This window comes from Aotus nancymaae, unplaced genomic scaffold, assembly GCF_030222135.1.
Source record: "Aotus nancymaae isolate 86718 unplaced genomic scaffold, 86718_ANA_hifiasm-v0.15.2.pri h1tg000015l_0, whole genome shotgun sequence".
In the NCBI taxonomy this organism is placed as follows: domain Eukaryota; kingdom Metazoa; phylum Chordata; class Mammalia; order Primates; family Aotidae; genus Aotus; species Aotus nancymaae.
In genome coordinates this window covers 5,021,359-5,033,243 of record NW_026988426.1, presented here as the reverse complement: position 1 = coordinate 5,033,243, position 11,885 = coordinate 5,021,359, and the positions used below count along the sequence as shown (strand labels likewise).

At 43.7% G+C, this 11,885-nt stretch overlaps 1 pseudogene; it reads right to left on the bottom strand.

The window, feature by feature from the left end:
- Window positions 1-3,071: 3,071 nt before the first annotated feature.
- On the bottom strand, window positions 3,072-3,463 carry LOC105719485 (small ribosomal subunit protein uS8-like; annotated as a pseudogene).
- Window positions 3,464-11,885: the final 8,422 nt, after the last annotated feature.

Genomic DNA, 11,885 nt, shown 5'->3' with positions numbered 1-11,885 from the left:
TCATTGTTGATCTTCATTGTAAATTAACTTTCCTCTTTCCTCTCTGACACGAAGACTCCATGACTATTACAGTACCTAAGACGGAATGTTAAATATACTCTTTTAAATTGGAAAGAAATTGGAAACAAGCTATAAAGAAAAGAAAATAAGCTGTACAAAAAAGAAAAGAAAATGTAACAATTACATGGTAGCTTTTAAGACAGACTTGTATGGAAAATGTTATAATCTTACTAAATTTCTTTGTCTTCTGCCAATATAAGCAAGATCTTAGCTTTTAACTTCAGAGCGCTGACTCTATTCCTTTGGCGTCTGCGTCACCTGAATGGCAAGTCTCAGCTTTTCACTTGAATAAACTACTTCAAACTGTGTTCTAATCCTTTCAATTACTTTGGGTTGCAAGCGAGTAAGACCTTTCGCCTTTATTCTCAATAAGAAGGGGGATCACTGCAGAGATTTGAACACAAGAGTGATGTCATCTGAATTGTGTTATAGAAGGATTCATCTGGCTGCTATTTTGGAAATAGACGATGGAGAGGTGGGGCTGAGAGATTGATAAGGAAACCACTGACATCATCTGAGTGAGAAGTGAGTATAGCTTCCACCGTGGCGGGACTGGAGGAAATGGTAAAATAAGGCCAGACTTTGCAGGTTTTCTGGAGGTAGAACCAATGGAACTTAAGTCGAATTGGACATGGGTTATGAGGGAACGAGAGGGCATGGGAAAGATGGAGCTGGCATTTACAGATGTGGGAAGGGCTGAGAGAGGAACAAGTCTGTGGTGAGAAGAGCAGGACTTCACTTTGGACAGGAGAGTGTTCAGATATGTCCAGGTACATAGAGTTGGTCAATGTCAGCATCTGGGGCTCAGGAGAGAAATCTAGCCCAGAGACATAAGCTGAGAGGCACCAGCATCAGGATGCTGTTTCCAGCCAAGAGCCGGGGGATGAGATGATGTGGGCAACTCAGACACATGAAAGGGAGCCCCAGAGACTTGACCCTGGGCACAGCAACACTGAAATCTGAGAAAGTGAGGAGGAACCAGAAAGCCATGCTGAGGAGTGGCCAGCGAGGTAGGAGGAGAGAAACAGATGTTTGAGAAGTCAAATAAATATATATATATATTGGCCGGAAGCAGTGGCTCATGCCTGTAATCCCAGCACTTTGGGAGGCCAAGACAGGTGGATCACCTGAAGTCAGGAGTTCGAGACCAGCCTGGCCAACATGGTGAAACCCCATCTCTACTAAAAATACAAAAATTAGCCGGGTGTAGTGGCGGGCACCTGTAATCCCAGCTTCTCGGGAGGCTGAGGCAGGGGAATTGCTTGAACCCTGGAGGTGGAGTTTGCGATGAGCCAAGATCTCACCATTGCACTCCAGCCTGGGCAACAAGCATGAAACTCCATCTCAAAAAAAAATTATATACATATATATATATATATGTACACATACATACATATATATATTTGAAGCAGGAGAAAATAAGTAACTTCCAAGCCCAGCTGACAGGACTAGAAGAGGGGGAGGAAGGATGGTGGTTGCTCATGGGAGTGAGCCATGTGGACACAGACACACACACATACACAAACACATAACACACAGAGAGACATATGCACAACATACACACATACATATGCACAGATGTGCACACACATACACATGTGTGCACATGCACACATGTGCATATGCACGCATAATACACACATGCACACATATACACACATGCACACACATATGTACACATACATATGCACACACATACACACATAATATATGCACACACATAAACATATGCACACATACACAAATACACACATACATATATGTGCACATGCATACACACATACATGTGCACACACAATACACACATGCACACATACATAAACACATATACACACATACACAAATACGCACCATGCATATATATGCACATGCATGCACACATATATGTGCACACACAATACACATGCACAGACAATACATATGCACACATAGGCACACACATACATACATACACATACACATGCCACATTTGTTCTATAATGTACAGGTGCAAGAAAATCACCTTGATTTATTTCTCTAAAGCATAAAAACCTGACTCCCAATGCCCTTTTCAAGGTGATGAAAATTCAATCTCAGCCACCCCTTGGGATGTTCCTCTCTCCCCCAAAAAATAACAGTAATGAGAATAGAGAGATCTTAAAGGGAGGACAAAGGATGGGGGAAAACCAATTTACTTTCTTAACCCAAATGATTGTGTACATTTTTATTAATACATTATTTTAGTAGCTGACACAGGACCAGCTGTTGTGATAAGCTCTTTCCTGCATCAACCCAGAGTTCAGCAAACTTTTGCCAGCCACGTGATTCCTGTGGCAGCTGCCAAACCCTACACTGACACACAGAGGCAGCCATTGACGACATGGAAATGATGAGCATGGATGTCCCAATGAAACCTTATTAACAGACAGGGAAATTGAATTTCATTTAATTTACACATGTCACAAAATATTATCCTCTTATTCCTCACCCCACAAGTGTTTTAAAATGTAGAAAACCATTCTTAGCTCACAGGCTGTACAGAAACAAACGGCAGGTCAGATTCAGCCCACAGTCCCCATTATCTCATATAATGGCAACCACATTTCCTACAAGGTGGGTAATAGTAAAAGCTTCCCTTTATGAATGAAGAAACTGAGGCATGGTGGTATTCACTTTTTAGGGTCACACCGCCAAGAAGGATGGAGCAGAGATGGGAAGAGGTGTAGACATTCTGGAGCCCACCCTCCCAATGCCACAGTTGATCCTCTCTGGCTACTTCAAATACGGTGGGACTGTCCCTTGATTCACCACCATGGCCCATGGTTAGTTACATGATATCTCTTCCCGGGCTTTCTTTCCATCTCTTATTATTGAATGAGTTAATGATAAAAATAGCGGTTTTCGGCCAAACCTATGGCCCAATAACAGTCAATACTTCATTTTTACCCACCCCAGGTTCAGAAGACATTATCATTGTTAATTACACTTTTTGTCCATGAGGCATTTTATTTGTAAGTATATGTGTTAAATCCCTAGAAAAAGAATCCCAGGATTTTCCCTCCTGTGTGTTTTTGTCTTGCTTCTTCATGGTCCATGATGCCAGCTGAGGTTGTCAGTACAATGAAACCAAACTGGCGGGACGGAAGCAGATTATTCTGCCGTTTTCTAGATCTTTGCGTTTCACATCAAATCTGGGGCCGATCACTCCACACTTGCTTAGCCTGCCTGTGAAATTCACAACAATTTTCCCAGCTCTGTGATCGTCAATGATTTCAAATTTGCCAACGTAACCATGGTTCATCATCACAGTGAGAAACCGGACGATGACTTTGGAGCACGGCCTAATAAGCACCTGGCGTTTGCCTTTGTTATCGGCATTGTTGATGCTCTTGAGAGCATCACCCAGGACATTCATGCACACCATTGTGGAGGCGTGGAAAGATGGCGGAAAGAGGACGGGACGGCAGAGTGCTCAGAGTTATATGTCATTGTTAATTACTTACTTACTCATTCACATTCTTCACAATGTACCTAAAAGGTAATGAAGAGTACTGTGGACCTCATCCATGAACAAAGAAGTTACAAATGAGTGATGATAAATCTTGAAATATAAACCATAAGATGCAGGGCATGCTCCTGGAAGCCTACTCATTTGATTTTGTTCTTTTTCCAAGACCGAAACAAGAAAAATAATTCGCCAGTGAAAAAAAGCCAAAGGTGGCTTGTCAGCCTTTCCAGTCATGCACCTCTAGTTTCTGACAATGTGTTGACAACTCCGTTCCACAAATACTTTGTAATCATCACACTGTGTTCTTCTTGCTATAGCAAATTATTTGAGAAATTAAAAAAAAAAAAAAAAAAGGTTACTGGACCCAGTCCTTACCTTCTGAGAACTTACAACCACTGAAGAAATCAGTTCTAGGAGAATCCATTATTTAAGAGTTGTCACTGCAGCTGTGTGTGCTCCTGTCTTTAGTTTTTGGAATCCATCCTTTGGTGATCTGCCTTGAGACCTTTGCAGGGGCATGAACTTCCCAGCTGAGAACAAGCTTTTCTTTTGCAAGGCCGGCTCCTTCTCAGCCTCCAAGCCTTGGCTTGTGAGCTCTCCCAGACCACTTACATAAGGAGTTTTGCTTTCATTGCTCTCTTTCACCGTGTTCTGTGTTCCTCAAAGCCCTAATCACAAGCTGTAATTATGACTTATGATTACAATATATATATATTTTTTGAGTCGAAGTCTCACTCTGTTGCCCAGGCTGGAGTGCAGTGGCACAATCTGGGTTCACTGCAACCTTTGCCTCCCAGGTTCAAGCCATTCTTCTGCCTCAGCCTCCTGAGTAGCTGAGACAACAGGTGCCCACCACCACACCTGGCAATGGCGTTTCACCATATTGGCTAGGATGGTCTCAAACTCCTGACCTTGTGATCTGCACATCTTGGCCTCCCAAAGTGCTGGGATTACAGGTGTGAGCCACCGCGCCTGGCCACAATTGATTATTTTAATATATGATTTGTTTGCGGTTTACAACATCTTTCTAGGGCTCCTTCTCTAAGCTAGAAGCTTTAAGAAGACTGCTGTTTTCCTGTTGCTTTGCGCAGGGGGCTGGCGCATAGTAGACACTCAATAAATACCCATGAAATGAACACGATTGAGTGAATGAATGATGGACATGAGGCTGGAGGGGAGCCAAGGGGGTCAGCTTCAGCACCAGCACCCCCCTCCCTTCAGCCCCAACCAGAGCACAACAGGGTTCAGTAGTTTAACATTTGCACTCCGGTGGCTCATGCCTGTAATTGCAGCACTTTGGGAAGACAAGGCGAGTGGATCATCAGGTCAGGAGTTCAAGACCAGCCTGGTCAAGATAGTAGAAGCCCTGTCTCTACTAAAAATACAAAAAAATTAGCATATACATGTAATCCCAGCTACTCAGGAGGCTGAGACAGAAGAATGGCTTGAACCTGGGAGGCAGAGGTTGCAGTGAACCAAGATCATGCCACTGCACTCCAGCCTAGGAGACAGAGCAAGACTCTGTCTCAAAAAAAAAAAATTGCACTCAAGTCATTTTTCACTTTGATTTCTAAACACAAAAACAAAAAAGCAAATAAACAGGCAAACATTTAAAAAGCTAGTCTCACTAAACTAGAGAGTTTATTCTGCAAAATTCTGAGAGACAAGGTTGGCTGGTTAAAGTAAGAACAGAATATAGACTTTCACTAAAGCTATAGCAAGGATTTCAGCATGCTATTGACACAAAGACAGATAAAGAGACCAGGGAAGCTGAGCCCAGAGTCCTGACTCAGACCCACACATGAACGGTCACTTCATCAACAACAGCACCACTGCCATTCTGAAGGGAAGAGGGGGTCTTTTCAAAAATGATGCTGGAGTCTTTAGACATCCACATGGAAAGAAAAATAGGAATCCTGACGCCTTCCATCCCGAAAAAAAAAAAAAAAAAGATGTATTTGCTATAAGCCATAGATCCAAATGTGAGAAGACAAAATAGCTTCCAGAAGAAAACATGGTATACAATTATCAGGACATCAGAGTATGAACCAAATTCTTATGAAGAATACAGAGGGGGCTGGGTGCAGTGGCTCACACCTGTAATCCCAGCACTTTGGGAGGCCAAGGTGGGCAGATAATGAGGCCAAGAGATCAAGACCATCCTGGCCAACATGGTGAAACCTGGTCTCTACTGAAAATACAAAAAATTAGCTGGGCATGGTGGCACATGCCTGTAGTCCCAGCTACTCAGGAGTCTGAGGCGGAAGAATCGCTTGAACCTGGGAGGCGGAGGTTGCAGATCACGCCACTGCACTCCAGCCTGCTGACAGAGCAAGACTCTATCAAAAAAAAAGAAGAACACAGAAGGAACTCACCATAAAAGAGAAGACTCAGCCAGGCGCAGTAGCTCATGCCTGTAATCCCAGCACTTTGGGAGGTCGAGGTGGGGGGATCACCTGAGGTCAGGAATTTAAGACCAGCCTGGCTAATATGGTGAAACCCTGTCTCTACTAAAAACACAAAAATTAGCTGGCCATGGTGGCAGGTGCCTGTAATCCCAGCTACTCAGGAGGCTGAGGCAGGAGAATCACTTGAACCTGGGAGGTGGAGGTTGCAGTGAACTGAGATCGTGCCACTGCACTCCAGCCTGGGTGACAGAGTGAGATGCTATCTCAAAACAAAAAAGAGAGAGAGAGAGAGAAGTCTCAAACATTACACTTGATGCTAAAAAATTCCGTTCATCAGAAAACATTATGAAGGACAGGAAAAGAAAATTCACACACATGGATAAGATATTCACAACAGAGAGCTCTGACAAAGAATCATACTAAGTACGTAAAGAGGATAAACATAACCTAATTACAAGGTGGGGAACAGATCTGAGCAAATATTTCACAAAAAACACAGCCTAGCCAAATATTTATTTATTATTATGTATTTATTTTTAGAGTCGAGGTATCATTCTGTTGCCCAGACTGGAATACAGTGGCACTGTCATGGCTCACTGCAGTCTCGAACTCCTGAGCTCAAGTGATCCTCCCACCTCAGCCTCCCAAGTAGCTGGGACTACAGGTGCACACTACCATGCCCCGCTAATTTTTCTGTGTTTCGTTTTACAGATGAGGCCTCACTGTGTTGCCCAGGCTGGTCTTGAACTCCTGGACTCAAGTGATCCTCCCATCCCAGCCTCCCAAACCTGTGGGATTATAGGTGTGAGCAACCACTGTGCCCAGCTTGAATATTTAATAAGCATATAAAAAGGTGCTCAGTAGAGAAGAGCAAACTAAAACCACAATGATATACAGCTATATATCCATCAGAATGGCTAAAATTAAAAAAAAAAAAAAAAAAAAGACTGTGATGTTGTAACACGTGCTAGTCCATCCTGTGAAGCGGCTGGAACTGCCTTCTATCACAGTGAAAGAGTGAACTGAGTGAACCGGTACAACCCCCTTTGGTAAATTGTTGAGCAACATCTACTAAAGCTAAATATGTCTGTATTCATCATGTCTTGAATTTTCTGTGTCTTACCATGTTTACATTTTGAAAATCTTGCTGGCCAGAGAGAGACTGCCCTTCCCAAGAGCTCACTGACTTCTAAAGATGGAGAGCAACTGAACTTCGGACATGCATCTCCCAGCCAAGCTGACCCCCTCCTTTATCTAACTCCCACACACCAAACCACTGTTTCCCCTGCCCTCAATCACCCAGGACCAGGTACCAGCTAACTATCTACCCCATCACATTTGTAATCCCAGCACTTTGGGAGGCCAAGGTAGGTGGATCACTTGAGCCCAGGAGTTCGAGACCAGCTTGGCCAACATTGTGAAACCCTGTCTCTACTAAAAATACAAAAATTAGCCAATCATGGTGGTGGGTGCCTGTAATCCCAGCTACTTGGGAGGCTGAGGCAGGACAATCACTTGAACCCAGGAGGCAAAGTTTGCAGTGAGCCAACCTCATGCCACTGCACTCCAGCCTGGATGACACAGTGAGACTCTGTCTCAAAAAAAAAAAAAAATTAATGGATACATAAATTATGACATATTAGACAACTGAATATTATAGATCGATAAAAAAGAATGCTACCACAATGAGATACCATCTCACACCAGTTAAGATGGCAATCATTAAAAAGTCAGGAAACAACAGATGCTGGAGAGGATGTGGAGAAATAGGAACATATTTACACTGTTGGTGGGAGTGTAAATTAGTTCAACCATTGTGGAAGACAATGTGGCAATTCCTCAAGGATCTAGAACCAGAAATACCATTTGACCCAACAGTCCCATTACTGGGTATATACCCAAAGAAATATAAATCATTCTACTGTAAAGACACATCCACATGTATGTTTATTGCAGCACTGTTTACAATAGCAAAGATTTAGAACCAACCCAAATACCCATCAATGATAGACTGGATAAAGAAAATGTGGCTCATATACACCACATTTTACTACAAAGCCATAAAAAAGGATGAGTTCATGTCCTTTGCAGTGACATGAATGAAGCTGGAAACCATCATTCTCAGCAAACTAACACAAGACCAGAAACCAAACACCACCTATTCTTACTCATAAGTAGGAGTTGAACAATGGGAACAATGGGACACAGGGAGGGGAACATCATGCACTGGAGCCTCTCGGGGGTGGAGGGTTAGGAGGTGGAGAGCATTAGGAGAAATACCTAATATAGATGAGGGAGTGATGGATGCAGCAAACCACCATGGCATGTGTATACTATGTAACAAACCTGCACGTTCTGCACATGTATCCCAGAACTTAAAGTTAATAATTTTAAAAAAGAATGCTATAAGCAGTATCATGCATGAATCTTACAGGTCAATATTCTGTTGACTGGACACAAAACAATGCAGAGTGTGAGGTTTCATTCCTGTGAAATGTGAGACAGGCGAGCTGATCTGTGTTGGTGCGAATCACATTAGTAGCCACCTCTAGGTTCAGGTATTGACAGGGTGGAAGTCAAGGGAGACTCACTTCTGGGATCATGGGGATGTTCTAAACTTTTTAGTGGGTAATAGTTACACACACACATGCACATACAATGTACACTTTCTCTAGTACATTTCGGTGGGTGTCTGTCTTGTACCTTAAAAGATTTTTTTTTTTTTTTTTTGAGACTGAGTTTCGCTCTTGTTACCTGGGCTGGAGTGCAATGGCGCAATCTCGGCTCACTGCAACCTCCGCCTCCTGGGTTCAGGCAATTCTCCTGCCTCAGCCTCCTGAGTAGCTGGGATTACAGGCACACGCCACCATGCCCAGCTAATTTTTTGTATTTTTAGTAAAGACAGGGTTTCACCATGTTGACCGGGATGGTCTCGATCTCTTGACCTCGTGATCCACCCGCCTCAGCCTCCCAAAGTGCTGGGATTACAGATGTGATCCACCATGCCTGGCCTCAAGAAAGATTTTAAAAATAAAAGTTATGGGCCAGGCGCAGTGGCTCACACCTGTAATCCCAGCACTTTGGGAGGCCAAGGCAGGCGGATCACTTGAAGTCAGGAGTTCAAGACCAGCCTGGTCAACATGGTGAAACCCCATCTCTACTAAAAATACAAAAATTAGACAGGTGTGGTGGCGGGCACCTGTAATCCAAGCTACTCAGGAGGCTGAGGGAGGAGAACTGCTTAAACTCAGGAGTTGGAAGTTGCAGTGATCCAAGATCATGCCCCTGCACTCCAGCCTGGGTGACAAGAGCGAGACTCCATCTCAAAAAATAAAATAAAACTTACGTTCTTGGATGACTGAATACACAAGTCAACAGATAGGAGAAGAGGAGTTTCAAAGCCCTATGACTGAGAATAGTGGTACCCTTGATGGAAATAGATAAAAAATAGTAAATGGACTGGGAAACTCATTCCATTGTTTGAGACATTTTGAGTTTGAGACAAGGGAAGGGCCCCTAAGTAGGAATGCCTTGCAAATGGGCGGAGATCCATGATGGGGACTTAGTCACTACTGGGGCTGCAGACTTCCAAGGCTTCAACGTGCAGTAGGTAAAGTCTGAAGGCCAGGCGCGGTGGCCCACGTCTGTAATCCCAGCACTTTGGTAGGTTGAGGCAGGAAGATCACTTGAGGCCAGGGGTTCGAGACCAGCCTGGCCAACATGGTAAAATCCCATTTCTACAAAAGATACAAAAAATTAGTTGGGCGTGGTGGTGCACACCTGTAGTCCCAGCTACTCAGGAGGCTGAGGTGAGAGAATTGCTTGAACCTGGGAGGCAGAGGTTGCAGGTTGCAGTAAGCCAAGATCACACCACTGCACTCCAGCCTGAGTGACCTGAGTGACAGAGCGAGACCCTGTCTCAAAAAAGAAAGTTCTCTCTGGCCAGGCACAGTGGATCACGCCTGTAATCCCAGCACTTTGGGAGGCCAAGGCAGATGGGTCACTTGAGCTCAGGAGTTTGAGACCAACCTGGCCAACATGGTGAAACCCGGTGTCTAATAACAATACAAAAATCAGCTGGGCATGGTGACTCTAAGCCTGTAGTCTCAGCTACTTGGGAGGCTGAGGCAGGAGGATCACTTGAGCACGGGAGACAGAGGCTGTAGTGAGCTGAAATTGCACCGCTGCACTGCAGTCTGGGCAACAGAGCAAGACCCTGATTCAAAGAAAAAAAAAAAGTCTTAAGAACACCAGAGGTCTTCAAGGAAAAGAAGATTATCAAAAGTACTCACATTGATGCCTTCATGCCAAGATTGGTCCTTGGATAATGTTCACAATCGGGAAAGGTAAGGAATGGGGGCCTCAGAGGGGAGGCGATGTTTCCAGAAGGCAATAGAATCTTACACAGAGGCAGAAACGGACGACGATGCTGACAAGGGAGGCCTTGACTTTCTTTCTTCCTTCTCTCTTTTGTGACACTTTCGTGGATTCTTCATTCCTTTTTACCATGTATCAAAGTCCTCGTCTCTAGGAAATGTTGGTGTAAAAGTTTCCCTGAGAACATTCAACTCCTGTTATGTATAAAATTTTTCTTTTTGGTGCCACAAGAAAAATTAGCACTGGTACAAAAGATCTCTCAGCAAAGCAATTCTTTTTACATCCTACAGAAAGGGTGCTCCCGTTAGTAATCTTGCCAGGAGAGTACAACGAACAAAGGAAGGCAGACATATTTATTTCTTATGCATTTGGGGTTGTCCTTACTGCTGTGTTTGATCTCCATTGGCTGGAGCCAGACCTCACAATCTAAACTGAAACCCAATTGGCTAACAACTTGAAACTTTTCTAAACAGGTAAAAGCAATGGAGAGCAAAGAAAAGGAAGTCCAAATAAGGAAGGGGCATAGGCTGTGAGCTGGGACATGCCTGTGAGCACATCCAGCACAGATATCTTGGTTAAAGTACAAGGACATAGAATGTACTACGTACCTGTGAGCATGGCTAACAGCTACATAAGATAGGGCTTCTAGCAAAAAGGCAAGAAGGCTTTTGAAGAAAGTGTTTAAAACGAACTATTATTTTTCTTAGACGAGAAAGGAAAATTTGAAGAGGAACTTTTCTACTTCCCACAGCTCCTAAGCCCCTGCCTCACCCAGGCCCCCAGCTGTCTCCATCTACTATCTACTACTCCCTGTCAGTTCTGAGTTCCCTTCCTTCAAACGGAATTCAGACACAAAAGGTTTTTTTAAGTGGATTGGGGAATATCGTCACTCTTCTATACTAGTCCAGAGATGGGCTGAGAGGTCATTTCGAATAATTATCACCTTATAATAGAGCAGATGGTAGTCACCAAATCAGGCAGCCCCTACCCATCAGCATCTCTGCAGCTAATTCACCTTCATGCCTGGACAATTTGTTCTAACTAGATTGCATTTCATGATAGCCACTTACGTTCTCTGCTTTTCAAGGTGCCCAAGAAACTGCATTTCAAAGGATTTTTATTCCACAAGAAGCTGTTCCTACCAAAGCTATGACAACTGGCGCAGATTCATATACCTAACACTGACCGATTGAGACATCATCATTGTCCTCAGTCATGGGTTTGTTTGCTTTTTTTCATTTTTACCTCTGTCTCTCTGCTTGAGCTTTGCCTCTCACCTACAACCTCCTTCTCGCCTATGCCCTTCAAGTCCTCTCTGACAGTACAGTGTATATGCAGAGAGAGAGGGAGAGACAGGTCTCAACATCCCTGACCTTATGCGATAGACAGACAGATACATACATACATATGTACATACATAGAGAGAGATCTCAACACCCCTGACCTATGCCATAAGTACACAGATACAGAGAAAGAGAGAGAGAGAGATTTCAATAACCCCGCCTTTATGCCATAAATAGATAGATATATAGAGATCTCAATGGCTCTGACCT